Source organism: Arachis hypogaea, chromosome 11 (genome assembly GCF_003086295.3).
Source record: "Arachis hypogaea cultivar Tifrunner chromosome 11, arahy.Tifrunner.gnm2.J5K5, whole genome shotgun sequence".
Classification (NCBI taxonomy): Eukaryota; Viridiplantae; Streptophyta; class Magnoliopsida; order Fabales; family Fabaceae; genus Arachis; species Arachis hypogaea.
Genome location: NC_092046.1, coordinates 49,812,991 through 49,818,968, shown reverse-complemented (window position 1 = coordinate 49,818,968; position 5,978 = coordinate 49,812,991). Strand labels below are relative to the sequence as shown.

Genomic DNA, 5,978 nt, shown 5'->3' with positions numbered 1-5,978 from the left:
ACAAAACTATTGGGAGCAAATCAACACCTCCCTAGGAGAATTGAGTTCCAATATGGGACAACTAAGGGTGAAACATCAAGAGCACTCCATCATGCTTCATGAAATAAGAGAAGATCAAAAAGCAATGAGGGAGGAGCAACAAAGACAAGGAAGAGACATAGAAGAGCTCAAGGACATCATTGGTTCCTCAAGAAGGAAACGCCACCATCACTAAGGTGGACTCATTCCTTGTTCTTATCTCTTCTATTTTTCGTTTTCTATGTTATGTGCTTATCTATGTTTGTGTCTTCATTACATGATCATTAGTAGTTAGTAACTTTGTCTTAAAGTTATGAATATCCTATGAATCCATCACCTCTCTTAAATGAAAAATGTTTTAATTCAAAAGAACAAGAAGTACATGAGTTTCGAATTTATCCTTGAACTTAGTTTAATTATATTGATGTGGTGACAATGCTTCTTGTTTTCTAAATGTATGCTTGAACAGTGCATATGCCTTTTGAAGTTGTTGTTTAAGAATGTTAAATATGTTGGCTCTTGAAAGAATGATGACAAGGAGACATGTTATTTGATAATCTGAAAAATCATAAAAATGATTCTTGAAGCAAGAAAAAGCAGCAAAGAACAAGGCTTGCAGAAAAAAATAGGCGAAAAAAAAAATAGAATGAAAAAGAAAATGCAAGCAGAAAAAGCCAAAAGCTCTTAAAACCAAGAGGCAAGAGCAAAAAGCCAATAACCCTTAAAACCAAAAGGCAAGGGCAAATAAAAAGGATCCCAAGGCTTTGAGCATCAGTGGATAGGAGGGCCTAAAGGAATAAAATCCTGGTCTAAGCGGCTAAACCAGGCTGTCCCTAACCATGTGCTTGTGGCGTGAAGGTGTCAAGTGAAAACTTGAGACTGAGCGGTTAAAGTCAAGGTTCAAAGCAAAAGAAGAGTGTGCTTAAGAACCCTGGACACCTCTAATTGGGGACTTTAGCAAAGCTGAGTCACAATCTGAAAGGTTTCACCCAATTATGTGTCTGTGGCATTTATGTATCCGGTGGTAATACTGGAAAATAAAGTGCTTAGGGCCATAGCCAAGACTCATAAAGAAGCTGTGTTCAAGAATCATCATACTGAACTAGGAGAATCAATAACACTATCTGAACTCTGAGTTCCTATAGATGCCAATCATTCTGAACCTCAATGGATAAAGTGAGATGACAAAACTATTCAAGAGGCAAAAAGCTATAAGTCCCGCTCATATGATTGAAGCTATGTTTCATTGATAGTTTGGAATTTATAGTATATTCTCTTCTTTTTATCCTATTTGATTTTCAGTTGCTTGGGGACAAGCAACAATTTAAGTTTGGTGTTGTGATGAGCGGATAATTTATACGCTTTTTGACATTGTTTTTAGTATGTTTTTAGCAGTATCTAGTTACTTTTAGGGATATTTTCATTAGTTTTTATGTTAAATTCACATTTCTGGACTTTACTATGAGTTTGTGTGTTTTTCTGTGATTTCAGGTATTTTCTGGCTGAAATTGAGGGACTTGAGCAAAAATTAGATTCAGAGGTTGAAGAAGGACCGCTGATGCTGTTGGATTCTGACCTCCCTGCACTCAAAGTAGACATCCAGGGCTTTCCAGAAATATATAATAATCCATACTTTGGCCAAGAATAGACGACGCAAACTGGCGTTCAACGCCAGCTTTCTGCCCAAATCTGGCGTCCAGCGCCAGAAAAGGAGCCAAAACCAGAGTTGAATGCCCAAACTGGCACAAAAGCTGGCGTTCAACTCCAAGGAGGACCTCTACACGCGCAACACTCAAAGCTCAGCCCAAGCACATACCAAGTGGGTCCCGGAAGTGGATTTATGCATCAATTACTTACTCCTGTAAACCCTAGTGACTAGTTTATTATAAATAGAACTTTTTATCATTGTATTCACAGTCTTGGTTACTCCGGTTCTCCTCTGGGGCCGAGACCAATGAACTCCATTATCACTTATGTATTTTCAACGGTAGAGTTTCTGCACTCCATAGATTAAGGTGTGGAGCTCTGCTGTTCCTCAAAGATTAATGCAAAGTACTACTATTTTCTATTCAATTCATCTTATTTCGCTTCTAAGATATTCATTCGCACTTCAACCTGAATGTGATGAACGTGAAAATCATCATCATTCCCTATGAATGCGTGCCTGACAACCACTTCCGTTCTACATTAGATTGAATGAGTATCTCTTAGATCTCTTAATCAGAATCTTCGTGGTGTAAGCTAGAATGATGGCGGCATTCAAGAGAATCCGGAAGGTCTAAACCTTGTCTGTGATATTCCGAGTAGGATTCAATGATTGAATGACTGTGACGAGCTTCAAACTCGCGATTGCCGGGCATAGTGACAGACGCAAAAGGATAGTAAATCCTATTCCAGCATGATCGAGAACTGACAGATGAATAGCCGTGCCGTGACAGGGTGCGTTGACCATTTTCACTGAGAGGATAGGATGAAACCATTGACAAGGGTGATGCCTCCAGACGATTAGCCGTGCCGTGACAGGGCATTTGGATCATTTTCCCGAGAGAAGACCGAAAGTAGCCATTGACAATGGTGATGTATCACATAAAGCCAGCCATGGAAAGGAGTAAGACTGATTGGATGAAGATAGCAGGAAAGCAGAGGTTCAAAGGAACGAAAGCATCTCTATTCACTTATCTGAAATTCTCACCAGTGATTTACATAAGTATTTCTATCCCTATTTTATTAATCACTTTCGAAAACTCCATTATTATTTTATATCCGCCTGACTGAGATTTGCAAGGTGACCATAGCTTGCTTCATACCAACAATCTCCGTGGGATTCGACCCTTACTCACGTAAGGTATTACTTGGACGACCCAGTGCACTTGCTGGTTAGTTGTGCGAAGTTGTGAACCATGGTATTGGCATCATGTGTTTGACGCCATTATCAGGGAAAGAAAGAGCAATGAATTTTACATAATTAAAGTGTAATCACAATTTCTGCGCACCAATACGCTTATCTGAAATTCTCACCAATGAGTTACATAAGTATTTCTATCCTTATTTTATTAATTAATTTCGAAAACCCCATTACTATTTTATATCCGCCTGACTGAGATTTACAAGGTGACCATAGCTTGCTTCATACCAACAATCTCCGTGGGATTCGACCCTTACTCACGTAAGGTATTACTTGGACGACCCATTGCACTTGCTGGTTAGTTGTGCGAAGTTGTGTACCATGGTATTGGCATCATGTTTTTGGTGCCATTGCCAGGGAAAGAAGAGCAATGAATTTTACATAATCAAAGTGTAATCACAATTTCATCCACCAAGTTTTTGGCGCCGTTGCCGGGGATTGTTCGAGTTTGGACAACTGACGGTTCATCTTGTTGCTCAGATTAGGTAATTTTCTTTTCGTTTTCTTTTCAAAAATTTTTCAAAAATATTTCAAAATTTTCTCACCTGTTTTCGAAAAAAAAATGTTTTTTTAAAAATCTATTTTTCTTCAGAATTTTTAAGAATGAATTCTAGTGTTTCATGACGCATGTGAAGCCTTGCTGGCTGTAAAGCCATGTCTAAATTCATTTGGACTGAGGCTTCCAATTTGTTATCAAGAGCAAGCTAGTTGGTGCTAATCCACCTACTACTGTTCATGATCTACCTGTTACATGCTAAAGCTTGGCTGGTTATTAAGCCATGCTTGACCCCTTGATTGGAGCTTTAGTTTAAAGAGCATAAGATTCGTGGAATTCATATTAAAAATTTTGGAATCCTTATTTTTCTTTTTCAAAATGATTTTCGAAAATATTAAAAGAAAATACAAAAAAATCATAAAATCATAAAAATCAAAAAATAATTTTTTTGTGCTTCTGGTTTGAGTCATGTGTCATGTCATAAGTTTGGTGTCAATTGCATACTCATCTTGCATTTTTCGAAATTTCATGCATTCATAGTGTTCTTCATGATCTTCAAGTTGTTCTTGGTAAGTCTTCTTGTTTGATCTTGATGATTTTTTGTTTTGTGTTGTATCTTGTTTTTCATATGCATTCTTGAATTCTTAGTGCCTAAGCATTAAAGATTTCTAAGTTTGGTGTCTTGCATGTTTTCTTTGCATTAAAAATTTTTTAAAAATGTGTTCTTGATGTTCATCATGATCTTCATAGTGTTCTTGGTGTTCATCTTGACATTCATAGTGTTCTTGCATGCATTCCTTGTTTTGATTCAAAAATAAAAGAGAAAAACATGAAAAATGATGTTTTAATTTTTCTCTCTCATCATAAAAATTCAAAAATAAAAAAAAATATCTTCCCCTTTTTCTCTCATCAAATTCAAAAATTGAGTTGACTTTTTCAAAAATTTTTAAAATCTAGTTGTTTTTATGAGTCAAATCAAATTTTCAATTTAAAAATCTTATCTTTTTCAAAATCTTTTTCAAAAATCAAATCTTTTTCATTTTTCTTAGTTATTTTCGAAATTTTTAAAAATATTTTTCAAAAATCTTTTTCTTATTTTTATATCAAATTTTCGAAAATAACAATAACAATTAATGTTTTGATTCAAAAATTTCAAGTTTGTTACTTACTTGTTAAGAAAGATTCAAACTTTAAGTTCTAGAATCATATCTTATGATTTCTTGTGAATCAAGTCTTTAATTGTGATTTTAAAATTGAAATCTTTTTCAAAAACTAATTTCTATCATATATTTTCAAAAATATCTTCTTATCTTATCTTTTTCAAAAATTTGATTTCAAAATATCTTTTTTAACTTCCTAACTTCTTATCTTTTCAAAATTTGTTTCAACTAACTAACTAACTTTTTGTTTGTTTCTTATCTTTTTCAAAACTACCTAACTAACTCTTTTTCAAAAATTATTTTCGAAATTCTCCCTCTCTCATCTTATTCTATTTATTTATTCATCTACCAACATCTCCTCATCTCACTTCTCTGCTCTCTTCACCCTTGTGTTTCTTTCCTTACATTACATTCTTTGTCCCCTTCTTTTCTTCTACTCACACAAGGACCTCTATACTGTGGTATAAAGGATCCCTACTATTATTATTATTTTTCCTGTGCCCTCTTCTTTATCATATGAGCAGGAGCAAGGACAATAATATTCTTGTTGAAGCAGATCCAGGACCTGAAAGGACTCTGAAGAGGAAACTAAGAGAAGTTAAATTACAACAATCCAGAGAGAACCTTTCAAGAATTTTCGAACAGGAAGAGGAGATGGCAGCCGAAAATAATAATAATGCAAGGAGAATTCTTGGTGACTTTACTGCACCTAAACCCAATTTACATGGAAGAAGCATCTCCATTCCTGCCATTGGAGCAAACAACTTTGAGCTGAAACCTCAGCTAGTTTCTCTGATGCAGCAGAATTGCAAGTTTCATGGACTTCCATCTGAAGATCCTTTTCAGTTCTTAACTGAATTCTTGCAGATATGTGATACTGTTAAGACTAATGGAGTAGATCCTGAAGTCTACAGGCTCATGCTTTTCCCTTTTGCTGTAAGAGACAGAGCTAGGGTGTGGTTGGACTCTCAACCCAAAGACAGCCTGAACTCTTGGGATAAGCTGGTCACGGCTTTCTTAGCCAAGTTCTTTCCTCCTCAAAAGCTGAGCAAGCTTAGAGCTGATGTTCAAACCTTCAGACAGAAAGAAGGTGAATCCCTCTATGAAGCTTGGGAAAGATACAAGCAGCTGACAAAAAAGTGTCCTTCTGACATGCTTTCAGAATGGACCATCCTGGATATCTTCTATGATGGTTTATCCGAGCTATCAAAGATGTCATTGAATACTTCTGCAGGTGGATCCATTCACCTAAAGAAAATGCCTGCAGAAGCTCAAGAACTCATTGACATGGTTGCTAATAACCAGTTCATGTACACTTCTAAGAAGAATCCTGTGAGTAATGGGACGCCTATGAAGAAGGGAGTTCTTGAAGTTGATACTCTGAATGCCATATTGGCTC

At 36.0% G+C, this 5,978-nt stretch overlaps 1 non-coding gene across 1 annotated transcript; it reads right to left on the bottom strand.

The window, feature by feature from the left end:
• Positions 1-5,629: 5,629 nt before the first annotated feature.
• Positions 5,630-5,737, bottom strand: LOC112725220 (small nucleolar RNA R71). Its single transcript, XR_003164342.1, has one exon. It is a non-coding gene; the product is annotated as a small nucleolar RNA R71 (small nucleolar RNA).
• Between the last annotated feature and the right edge of the window lie 241 nt (positions 5,738-5,978).